Raw genomic sequence first — 13,463 nt, forward strand, 5'->3', positions numbered from 1 at the left:
CTTCAAGCAGTCATAGAGGGGCTGAGATTGAGCCATCACTGAGGGGTGTGGGGGGGAAGTGCCCCCGCCTGGACCATTATCAACTGAGCCGGGACACGTGGAGGAACAGCCCGGGGCTGGGAAAGGGAGGGGGGTTTGGGGACGGGTGTCGGTGCTGAGTCTCTCCATAATGAGTGACAGGAGAGCAGGAGTCAGGAGACGTGTGTGATTATCACCCTGTGACTGGCAGTTGTGAGCAGCAGGTAAGAGCTGGGCTGAGGGGTTAATGTCCGAGTAGCTGACATTGGGGGTAACGGGGGAATTCGGTTCGGTAATGGCACAGACAGGACCAATTTCGGCTTGAAACGTTGTATAGTCAGTTCTTCATTACAAACTTAGAGAGAGAGCGGCGCCTTCTGTTCCGAATAAACCCCCTGTCTTGGTACTTTGGTTGAAGCCATTGAATCGTCTCCTTGCCAGGGGCCGCCTGGGAAATATTAATGGCAATACTTTTATTTTCGGGTATCCGGGTCTTTGCTGCTGAAGGGCCAAGGCAAAAACTTCTTTGTTTTTACTGACGATATAGAGTCGGTGGCTTTCAGAGCATTGCAGTCATTGTCTGCAGTCATTGCTGTCCGACTCCCCAGCGCCCGCATCTGCCCCTAGACTCAGTCCCACTCACTTCTCCTATTCCCGAGCTGGACACTGCGGGGTTAATACTGTGCCCTACACTTTCATTTAATGCAGTATTTTGGGCCCTGGAGCGATTGCTTCCAGTCTGATTGCACAGCCACTCAATGATGATGTTATTGGCATTTCATTTGTGTATCTGGCCATGTGTACTCACTACAAGGGAAAATGAATGACTATGAGGACTAGTCTGCAAGGCAATGAGACTTTCTGCTTAACCATTAGTTATCATGTATTTATTAGCATGTGGTACCTGTGCTTTGCCCCCACACCCACAGCCTGGCCAGAGGTTGTGCAGGAATGGGCATTAGTTTCGCTTCGCCGAAAAATTTGTGAAAATTGTCGCCTACATCTATTTTGGACGCATGTCCGAAAAGTCACTCGCTTCAATTTTGACACCATCTTTAAAGTTAATGGCTGTCCGAATAGTATTGACGCACAGCGATTTTGGCGCTGCCGAATCTTTCGCGGGAGTTGCAAAATTATTCACCGGCGGCGCAACTAGGGTTGCCGCCTGGCCAGTATTTTATCTGGCCTGACCGGTAAAAATGATGCTTGAAACCCAATGTTATTAATAGGGAAAAAAAAAAAAAATAAATAGGAAGGCCGTTATTTTTTCTAGAAAAGGTAAAAATGATGCTTGAGCCCAATGTTATTAATAAAGCAAGTTAAGGAATAGAGGGAAAAAAACGTTGAATTTCAAATGTTTTTTTTGGCTACTTCGACCATCGAATGGGCTGCTTTGACCTTCGACTATGACTTCGACTTTGAATCGAACGATTCGAACTAAAAATCGTTCGACTATTCGACCATTCGATAGTCTAAGTACTGTCTCTTTAAAAAAAACTTCAACCCCCTACTTCGGCAAGTAAAACCTACCGAGGCCAATGTTAGCCTATGGGGAAGGTCCCCATAGGCTTCCTAACAATTTTCTGATCGAGGGAAAATCCTTCGATCGATGGATTAAAATCCTTTGAATTGTTCGATCGAACGATTTTTCCTTTGATCATACGATTGTAGGAAATTTGCTAAATCCTTCGACTTCGATATTCGAAAAATGCAGCCCCTAGTAACTTTAATAGCTGAATGACTATGACAATTTTCATTCGTCCAGGTCATGGTATATCTAGTAATTCTAAAACAACTGGACTTGCTATAATCATTGAAGACATTTCACTACTCATCCGAGCAGCTTCTTCAGTTCAACTATAAGAAACAAGGGAAAGTTGTGCTCACCACTGCTTTTTAAAACCATTAGGCGGGAGTGCAATGTGACCACAAAATACATATAGACAAATACAAGAGTTCTCTGCACTCAACCCATTATCAATATATTTAAGACAGAGACATTTTGTGCATACTGCTACTGAAAAATGCCTTACCCTTTAAACAAAACAGGGATTGTTTGTCCATATATTGCAATATATTTAAGCTGGCCAACTACGTCAAAGTCATCCCATATCTTAGCAGTAGTGACGGGGGAATAAATTCGCATGTCACAAATTTGCGGCGAATTTCCATATTTCGCAGCAGGCGAATTAATTTGCGGATCTCCCGTGAAAATTCCCCAGTGAAAATTTGAGTTAAAAAATTTTGGACGCACATCCGAAAAGTCGTTCGCATAAAAATCACTGCACATCAACACTATTCAGATGCCCATTGACTTTAACGCCAGTGTCAAAATTCATGCGAGTGACTTTTTGTACAATCATCCAAAATTGGACGTGGGCTTCAATTTAGATTTTCACTATTTTTTTTGGAAAATTTTTCGCCATTTTGCGAATTTTTTGGTGAAGCGAAACGCCCATCACTGCTGCCCAGTAATATACTCAAATTGCATTCCATTGCTTCATTATACATTTTATAAAGAGACTAAAGGTGGCCATACACGGGCCGATAAAAGCTGCCGACAGACCGTGTCGGCAGCTTATTGGCCCGTGTATGGGGGCCCCCGACGGGCTTCCCCGATCGAGATCTGGCCGAAAGTCGGCCAGATCTTGATCGGATGGGATTAAAAATCCCGTCGGATCGCGGCCGCATCTGTTCGTTGATGCGGTCCCGCGATCCGACCGCCCGTTTGGCGAACGCTAGGATCCGATCGTTGGGCCCTAGGGCCCACGATCGGATCAGCCCGATATTGCCCACCTCAAGGTGGGCATATCGGAGGGAGATCCGCTCGTTTGGCGACATCGCCAAACGAGCGGATCTATCCGTGTATGGCCACCTTAAGTTTTACCTGCAACTTACTTGCTGCTTTCAAAGTAAATCTCCCAAACTTGGTTGCCGGGGGGCGGAAGCAGCAGCAAGCTCTCTCACGCCCCCCTAGGAATAGTAGCACTAATAGTAGCAATGGGGGTAATAGCACAGCAACACCTATAGTTGCAGCACGTAAAATAGCACAGTAGCACCAATCGTAGCAGTGGGGAATATAGCACATTAGCACCAATAATAGTAATGGGGATAATATCACAACAGGATGTATAAAAAAAACAATGAGGATTAAAGCACAGTTGCTCTCTATAGTATTAGTGGGGTTAAAAGCACTATAATGCTTATAGTAGCAATGGGGATAATAGCAGAGTTACACCAGTATTTGCAAAGGGAATCATAAAACCTCAACCACTTTAATCGCAGTGGGGATAATAAATAGCACTGTAGCACAGTGCTATTTATTAGTGTTAAAGGGGTTGTTCACCTTCCAACACTTTTTCCAGTTCAGTTGGGTTCCGATAGATCACCAGAAATAAAAGCTTTTCCCAATTACTTTGTATTTTCTATGTGTCACTGTTTTTCTAATAATGAAGTATAAAGTTTCATTTTTTATCTTCTAAAGCTGCTCGGGGGGGGGGGGGGGGGGTGGCGGTCGCCGACTCTTTTACTGTTCTAAATTGATACGTTTAGTTGATAAATTTGTTATCTTTGTCCCTGCCGAGCAGAACCTCTTGGTTTTATTACAGGCAGCTGTTAGAATTGATACAATAGTTGCTAATACTCATTCTAGGAGCACTGGACCCGCAGCTCCCCAGTGCTCTAGGAGCGATGAAGAGGGAAATCTGGGCAGGGTCAGACTGGCGCAATCAGGGCCCACCGGTTCTTGAACCTCGGGGGGCCCTGCGCGCATGCGCAAAAAGCTGGTGCTCCGTGCACATGTGCGAGTGGCAGACGCACCACACACATGCATGAACTATAGGCTTACAGCGCGCATGCGTGAACGAAAGGCCAACCACGCGCCTGCGCTAATGGTAAGCACACTGCGCCGTACACATTTTTTTTGTTTGGGGGCTAATCTAGGACCCAGTCTGGGCCGGCGGGGGCCCAAGAGGGCCAGGGCCCACCGGGTTTTTTCCCGGTTTCCCGCTGGCCCAGTCCGTCACTGAATCTGGGCCTGCTTGTGCCCTAGGAAGGTGCCTCTTCTGCCTACCCCTAGTTCTGACCCCGTATAGGGATACCCTTAATACCAATAATATCTTGTGTCAATCATTTGAAGTTGAGGGGCTGCAGGTATAAAGGTATATAAGGTGTTGACTGGAATGCTACAGCTAATGGCATGCTGCATTTCTTTCTTTTCTAAAAGGCAGGTCCGTCCTGCACCTCTGTTGTGTACAGTACCAGGAATTCATTCAATGTGTCTGTCAATGAGCGCAAATGGTTGGATTTTGACCACGGGGTGCGCCTTCAGATTAGCAAACTTCTGATAGTGTAATTTCTTCATGGAATGTTTTGTCTGCCGCTGCTATCTGCGGGGGGACCAACTGTCCAAATCACAGATTGAAATATGCCAACTAGTAACCACTTAATGTCCCATTAACCTTAAATGGGCTACTGACATCAGAATGAATGTTTTTTCATTCTGTGGCTTTTAAAATTGTTGTTGAAACATAACTTCAGCCAATGTAGTGCGTGCTATAAGTTGTAGCTTACTGGAGAGCGACTTACGGGAAGTTGACCATTAAATGCCTAATAATTGTCAGCTGACTCACAATGACCACAGGGACTTTATCTGCCGATACTTAAAGGGGAAGTAAATTCTAAAATAGAATAAGGCTAGAAATGCTGTATTTTCTATACTAAACATAAACATGAACTTACTGCACCAGAAGCTTAATTAAACAAATAATTTATGCTTTCAAAGTTGGCCACAGGGGGTCACCATCTTGTAGCTGTGTTAAACATCTCTGCTGTTGGGAGGTTAAGCTTAGGGATCATCATAAATGATAAAAACAGCACAAGTCAAATAATATCTGCCATAGAAGCTGAAACAGAAAGTCTGATTAATAATCACAATATGCAGACTGCACTGAGTCTGTGGGTACAAATCTCTACACGGTCGCCGGCTGCTCTACAGGGAAACAAATAAAGCTGCTAAAGTTCAGGGAAGTAAAGTGGGGGGCTCCCCCCCTTCCGTTTGAAAGTATGATCGTTTCCCTGCAAAGCAGCTATGGACTAGAGCAGCTAGTTTCCTATCCGCAGCAGATTGTAAAGTAAAACAACTTGGGAATTTTACTGCATACAGTCAGGCTTATTATAAAAACGGTAGACATTTTTTAATTAAAGTATATTGGAGATAGATTTCTTTTTCATTAAAGTAAAGTAAAAATGGGATTTTATTTTTTTGCCTTTACATCCCCTTTAAAGGAACAGAACGTCAAAAAATGAAAGTGTTGTAATGAAAATATAATGCAGTGTTGCCCTGCACTGGTAAAACTGCTGTGTTTGCTTAAGAAACACTACAATTTTTTATATAAATAAGCTGCTGTATAGCAATGGGGGCAGCCATTCAAAGGAGAAAAAGCTCAAGTTACACAGCAGATACCAGATAAGCTCTGTCTGTCTAATGGTGTTATCTGTTATCCATTAGTTAACCTGTGCATGGCCTTTTTTCAATTTCCACCATTGCTCCACAGCAGCTTGTTTATATGAACTATAGTAGTGTTCTGAAGCAAACAGATCAGTTTTACCAGTGCAGGATATTTTCATTACTTTAAAACACTTACAGTTTTTGGTGTTACTGATCCTTTAAAGGGAAACTATTGCGACAATGAAAATTGAATATAAGCTTCATCACACTGAAATAAGAAACTTCAATTAGAAATTCTGTACCCTTCTGAAATAATCAATTTAATTTTCAATATTCCTCTCTCAGCATCTGTTTCTCTTCATTCTCTCTTCATGCAGGAGTTGGGAGTCAGATATTCATTGACAGTTAGATCCGATATATCTTATAGGGGGGCTCCTTTTACATAGAAGATGTATTAGAGCTCACTCTATTAAAATCGCCAGAAATCCTGTCCCTCTACCTGCAGGACTGTGCAAAAGGCAGTTATTTTGTTAGATTGTTATCCAGAAAAGTTCGAATTGCGGAATGCCTGTCTCCCATAGACTCCATTTTATCCAAATAATCCAAATTTTTCAAAATGATTTCCCTTTTCTCTGTAATAATAATAAAACAATACCTTGTACTTCATCCCAACTAAGATATAATTAATCATTATTGGAAGAAAAACCAGCCTATTGGATTTATTTAATGTTGAACAATAGTTCCCCTTTATAGTTATATTCTGCCGCGTCTTCGTTCCCCCGTCTCCTTCTCACGTATTCACATGCCGGGAGGGACTGGCTGTGATGGCTTGTGTTCCTGGACGTGTGTGCAATTCACTGTCTCCAGGCGGAGTCTGCTTCGCTCAGAGTCCTGCCTGGAACTTCTGGAGACCAAAACAAAGCGGACACAGACTTTTCTCTCAGAAAACATTATTTATGAGTGCATTTGGGTTTGCCTAAATCTAGTTGTAAAAGCAGAGCAGCAGTTCCCATTGCCTGGGGTTGGTGATGCGTGGTTTACAAACTTTTCCTTCTGTGGTTTCTATGGCACTGTCAATAGACTGCGATACGTAATTTAGCTTTTACTTCATATCAATTTTATTTACTTTATTAAGCCATCATTAACTGAGTACTTGTCTATTATCAGAACTTTATAGTACGATCACCACCCCCCCCTTTCGTTCGAACAAATAGCCCACATAATCTGTAGTCCGCTAGTGAAATCTGTCAGGCAAAAAAGGTCCAGAAAATATCTGCACATCTGTTTCAATTACTGGCACATATACAATACCTGGCATGTGGCAATCCTGTGTAAATGTGAAAAATGCTGAAGGTTACCTGGGAGAGCAGCAAGTAAAGTGCTTTGCATGCAGCAATTCCAGTAAATCAGGAGGGCCAGGAATTTTTTAGGAGCTGTGATGTTGCAGAGCTGTCAACTTTATCTGGAGCTACCAGATTTTCAGCCTTGTCCCCTGGTCTCCCATCACTCTAATGCCTTCCCCCAATTTTTTCCAATTTCTAATGATTTGCCACAAAAATCCACGCGTGCAGAACATTTCAGTGACGTCGGTGGAGCGAAGTTCTCATGAGCAGCGCGGTTGTGTTGGCTTCAGAAGACGTTTTGCGAATGACGTAACTTCTTCTGACATCACTTCCTGGGACGCCACAAGCCTGGAAATTTTAAAGTACTTTTACGAAGTTGACAGCTCTGATGCTGTGGATTTCTCTCTCTGAAGTAGATGTACTGGCAGATACATTAGATAGCTTCAAGCTCATCATATAAACGTTAGTGCGCTTGGAGTGCACAGGCGGTCATTTGAGGACTATTGGTTGGCATCAGTCTTAAGGTGGTAATACACGATTAATACTGATATCAGTCTGCCTTTGGTAGGCATATCGGGTTAAGATTAGTTTGTTTGGCGACCTTGGCTCTAGGGCCAAATGATCGGATTACAAAGAACTAACCGATTCGTCCTGGATCTCCAAAAAAAATCAAACCTGCCTGATCAATATCTGCCTGATTTTTGGCCTGATATTGACCGGGGAGACCCGTTGGAGCATCCCCTACATGGGCAAATAAGCTTTAAAGGAGAACTAAACCCCCCCTTTAGCCAAAAGTCCCCACTGGCCCCCCTCCACTGGCTCCCCTCCTTGCCTTCCCCCTGCTCAGTATTACCATTGAATTGTGTCCCCTCTAGAAATAGTGACCACACATGCAGAGTCACTGGCTCACTGGCGCAATCTTCCGATGCATCGGTATTCTTTGGGTCCCTTCGGCAATTTCCATTACTTTCACCGGATGCACAGTTGTTGTGAACCAGAAAATTCTTTTGATAAATATACACCAATGGGAGAAGTCCCTATCCTATTTGGAATCCAAAAACTATTTCGAGCAAAAATCGGAAAAATTCAGTCTTTTCTGGAAAAAGCCAGAACAAATAGAGTGAGTTTTCCCCTGATCTGATTAAATTGTGCTTTTTGAATAATAAATAAGGTCAAACAGTGGTTTCTAGTTTGGTCTGACTTTTTTATTTTAAAAAATCAGAAAAATTCGGTTTTTGATAAATAACCCCCTAAATAAACCCAACAGGCTGGTTTTGCTTCCAGTAAGGAGTCATTGGGGTATATTTATCAAAGAGTGAAGTTAGAGATCGCCACCGTCCTCTAGAGTAAAATTCCACCACTCTCCATTTATTTTATATGGGATTTTGAAAGGCGTATTTATCAGTGGGTGAAAGTGAAAGTTCATCCTTTGATAAAAGCGCCTTTCAAAATCCCATAGAAATGAATGGAGAGTGGTGGAATTTCACTCTAGAGGACTGTGGCGATCTCTAACTTCACTCTTTGATAAATATACTCCAGTATATCTTAGTATGGATCAAGTACAAAGTACTGTTTTATAACTGCAGAATAAAAAGAAATCATTTTTGATGGGAGATGGACTTCCTGTCATTCTGAGCTTTCTGGATAACAGGTTTCCAGTAAACAGATCCCATACCTGTATTATCACATGGAATAGATGGGGTGTTGCAGGTTCATAATGTGTGATTTCATGAAACATATAGAATACTGTTCATGTGGGAGGCATGCATACAAATAAACGCTGTTTATGGTTGTGTGAAAAAAGTAAAAAGGAAAATCAGTTTTATTCTTTAGTAGGTTAGCTGGGCTTGCCATCTGTCTCTTCTGTATAATGGGGCACAATATTCACAGAAAGCACACTAACATACTAATGTATAGGTATAAAACATTGGGGGGTCCAGTTTTCCAACAGTTAGAATAATTAACGTCTTCACTGCCTGGCATCTATTGACGGGAATGGATATATAAGGCCAGGGGCTCACCAAACATTGCAGTGCAAACATTGAAGTTTCCTTAGACAATGAACAAGGTCCATCACAATGGATCCTGCTGACCCAAGCAGCCTCTCCCAGCGGGTCGGCACTTACAGCGCGAGGCAAAGTGGTGTCACTTAGCTTTGCTGAACCAATTTGTTCTTTTCGAAGAAGAAAGTCCTGCGACCGACGTGTCTTTCCTTTGGTCTCAAAGAGCAGTACAGCATGGGAGGAGCAGAGAAATGTTTTTGACTTTAAAATACCTCCTTTGACAAATGGAGAATGGTGAAAATCTGAAGCACTGAGAGAGAAGGAGAAAGGAAAGCTCCAAGAATAAGGGTGGAAGTGAGCCGTTAATTTGTGTATCTTGCACGCAGGCGTAATATTAACTCTGTTTCTGCTGAGAAGTCAGTTACTTGACTCTGCGTTTTTATCAGCTGGCATTCTGGGCTAGCCCACTGCGTTCATCGGCTACTGGCGAGAGCCAGGTGTGGAGTCCAGAGCAACGTGATCTCATTAGCTATTCCAATGAGACTGAACAAAAAGATGGTTGTTCTAAAGCTTCATATTACAAATGTATGGTTCATTTATCATGCAGGAATACAGTTTGGGGTCACTGTATATCCTAACTAAAATCATCAAATATTATAGGTATCAAGGGCCAGTTCACTCAGATGTGTTTTTGTGTGTGTAATGAATGATTCATTCTGTGTGTAAATTAATTTTAGGATTTTTTTAGGTTAAGAAGACTTTTGGCTTGCCAATTTTTTTTGATCCACTCTTTGAAGTCCCCTCAAATTATGAAATGTTTTAATTGTATTATTATTTTATAATAAGGATATTATAAGTCACTGAGGAGCTCCATGACCATATAAAAGTACAAGGCCGCAGGCCAAGTGCTTTCATACAGGTCATAGAACTCCAAGGTATCCTAATATCCTCATATTTCTAATTAGGGATGCACCGAATCCAGCATTCGGCTCGGGATTTGGCCAGGATTTTCGGCCTTTTTCAGCAGGATTCGGATTCAGCCAAATCCTTCTGCCCGGCCGACCTGAATCTTAATTTGCATATGCAAATTATGGGCGGGGAGGGAAATTGCATGACTTTTTGTCACAAAACAAGGAAGTAAAAAAAAAGTTTTTTCCCCTTCCCACCTGGATTTGTTTCGATATTTGGCCGAATCTTTCGCAAAGGATTTGAGGGTTTGGCCGAATCCAAAATAGTGGATTCGGTGCATCCCTATTTCTAATATCCTCATATTTCTAATATCCTCATATTTTCCAACAAGGGGTACTTTATTTATTATAATACACGAGTTTTAATGAGTCATGTGACAACAATGACATCACTACTCACTGTTTGTAACTGATGACATCACTACTCACGGTTTATATTCATGCCTTTTGTGTATAATATATGGATTAAAGGGTTTTACATATTCTCACGTTCTGTATTTAATACCCCAGTGCCATTTGGGATCTCTAATGTAGTATAGCAAAAACAGTACAAAAGGAATGGGATCCCCTATTACATACAAAAAAAGGACAAATCTTCTATAACACTGTCAGTCTGGTGTCACATTTTAAGGGGGTCATTTATTAAAGTCCAAATGCCAAAAACTCGAAAAAATTTTACTAAAAAATCTGAATTCTTAGTAGAAAAAAACTCAAATACTTTGAAAATTTATAATACCCAGAGGCTGCAAAAAATCAAAATTCAAAAATCCGCCATCTCAGACCTGCTGAGGTCAGGTCCCTATCCTTTTTGGAAGTTTCTGACTATTTTGGGCAAAAATCTGAAAAATTCAGTCTTTTCAGGAAAAAGCCTGAAAAAATCAAGTGATTCTGGGAAAAGAAATCCAAAAAAATCATACGATTCTGATTTTTGCACGATTTTATTGAGTTTTCTCCTGGAAAACTTTTTTTCAAACTTTTTTAATCATAAATAAGGTAAAATAGTGAATTCTAGTTTGATTCAGATTTTTGTTGATAAAATAATCATAAATAATTGAGTTTTGATAAACAACTCCCATAACGTGTGGCTTATTTTGGAGGGAAAAATTCAGCTGGTGTTTGAATCCTGTTTGGTAAACTGGTAATTCTACTGATTTGGCAAGTGTAGAGATTCGAGTTTAAAGGTAAAGATTCAGTAGGTGATTTTTAATATCCCTATGTAATTCTTTTCAAATTGATAGAGAGAGAGGGAGAGAGAGAGAGAACCACACATTGTGTAATTAACTGTAATTTTATTTCTTCATTGAATTCATAATATCAATATGCTAATAGCTAGTGTTTTATATGTCAGTGGGAGTGGGACTAAACATTTAATATCTTCCCCAGTTATTTGGAATGGGAATTGTTGGCAACTGACCAATGTGCCAACTGGATGGAATTTAACTTTAACCTTGTATTAAAACATGGCTTTTTGGACTTTTGGAACCTTTCACTTTTGTCGTTTTATTGACTGGCATTTTTTTTCACAAAGTTCTTATTTAATTTCTTTCTTTAATTAGAATACGGACATGATGTTTAAAAGTATGATACTGATGCTTTTTGAATGAGACACATGCCTGTTTCAGGCACTTTAAGGTAGGGTGGCCACTTCCAAATCTCAAAAAAAAAGGTCACAATTGCTAAAATATGCATAACAAATAAATTACTAAAGTCTGAAGGCTAAAGATTGAATCTAAATCAAACATATTGTAGAACAAGTTGTAGAAAATATACTTAATATTATTAGGAGAATTATTTATTTGACAAATATTACCAATAACACCTACGGTATATAAATGTATAATAAAAATATGCCATTGATTATTTTGTGGCCCCCAGTTCCTGCTGTTTAAGATTAAAGGTGTTAATAGTAACATAGTAGGATGAAAAAAGACACACGTCCATCAAGTTTAACCTTTTAACTCTATTTAACCTGCCTAACTGCCAGTTGATCCAGAGGAAGGCAAAAACCCCATCTAAAGCCTCTTCAATTTGCTTCAGAGGGGGAAAAATTCCTTCCTGACTCCAAAATCAGACTAGTCCCTGGATCAACTTGTACTATGAGCTATCTTCCATAACCCTAACAAACAAGGGAAAGTTGTGCTCACCACTAATTTTTAAAACCATTAGGCGGGGTTGCAATGAGGGTGTGACCACAAAATACATATAGACAAATACAAGAGTCCTCAGCACTCAACACATTATCAATATATTTAAGACATTGAGACATTTTGTGCATACTGCTACTGAAAAATGCCTTACCCTTTAAACAAAACAGGGATTGTTATTCACATGACTTGGGGCAGCTGGGAAATTGACAATATGTCTAGCCCCATGTCAGATATCAAAATTGAAGATAAAAAATCTGTTTGCTCTTTTGAGAAATGGATTTCAGTGCAGAATTCTGCTGAAGCAGCACTATTAACTGATTAATTTTGAAAAAGAAAAATGTTTTCCCATGACAGTATCCCTTTAACATGCTTAAAGGGTCCTACAAGCATTTTATACTATTTCCAGCTCCCAGGCTTTATGTTTTCTTTTGGAGGAGTATTTTGCTTTTGATCTTTGGTAGCCTGTTTACTAAAGTGAGGAATATCTCCTGAAATAATTCACCTGTAAATATGGCATGTTTTTTATTTAAAATCTGAACAACATAGCCATAACATATGACTATGAGGTTTGCTGTACTAATTTGCCAATGCCACACATATATGTCTTTTCCTCATGAGTTAATGCACCAATGTCAAAAATACATCAACTCATCATGAGTGCCAGTTCTGTTTCTCCACCATCAGCAGTGTTTTGCTATCTATGACATCATTTAAAGGGCACCTGGTAACCTTAAATATTTCCAAATGAGCATGGGAGTAACAGCAGTTTTTTTAAAAAAAAAAAAATTGGCCCCACCAGTGCTAGGAAACTCGCACCATGAGGGAGCTCCGGGTGCAAGCAACCATATTGTGCACTTAATGTTCAAGTTTAGGCATTCGCTCATCATGCACATGCACGTGCCCCAACATGGCTGCTCAAACCAGGAGCTCCCTCCCTGGTTACCCCAACTGGACTGCAGGCTCTATTAGCCCACACCTTTGGTGGGGGAAAATATTATAGGGTATCAAGTACCCTTTAAGTTATACCAACAATAATACAGTTATTATGTGACATTTTTGCATCATTGCATTACGTTCACATTGGTGCATTTCCAGTTGTTAAGTAAAGGCGTGATGTCATCACAAATATAAATAAGTAACTATACACCTATCCAATATCTCATTTCTAAACAACAGGTATTTATATGAAGTTGGCCCTCTTTTTTTCTTCTCGTTCGGATGGGATAAAAATAAAAACTGGGTAAATAGATAGGCTGTGCAAAATAAAAAAACATAACAATCAGAACACAACTTTCTGCTTTTCGGCTCTCTTGGTTTCCACTGATTGGTTACCAGGCAGTAACCAATCAGTGACTTGAGGGGGCGGGGCACAAGGGTCATATCTGTTGCTTTTGAATCTGAGCTGAATGCTGAGGATCAATTGCAAACTCACTGAACAGTTATGTCCCATGGGGCCCCCCTTCAAGTCGCTGACTAACTCAGAGTTAGAGAGCAGAAAAGCAGGAAGTAGAGTTTAGACTGATATGTTATACATC

General features: G+C 40.7%; 1 protein-coding gene across 3 annotated transcripts in view; it reads left to right on the forward strand.

Annotated features, from left to right (window-relative positions):
* Positions 1-13,463, forward strand: part of megf11.S (multiple EGF-like-domains 11 S homeolog) — a 219,190-nt gene that overhangs the window by 171 nt on the left and 205,556 nt on the right. For all 3 annotated transcript variants that reach the window (XM_041588193.1, XM_041588194.1, XM_018255246.2), the window contains exon 1: positions 1-242. This exon is cut by the window's left edge and continues 171 nt beyond it. The gene's annotated coding sequence lies outside the window, so the exon portion shown is untranslated. The remainder of the gene's footprint in view (positions 243-13,463) is intronic.

This window comes from Xenopus laevis, chromosome 3S (genome assembly GCF_017654675.1).
Source record: "Xenopus laevis strain J_2021 chromosome 3S, Xenopus_laevis_v10.1, whole genome shotgun sequence".
Classification (NCBI taxonomy): domain Eukaryota; kingdom Metazoa; phylum Chordata; class Amphibia; order Anura; family Pipidae; genus Xenopus; species Xenopus laevis.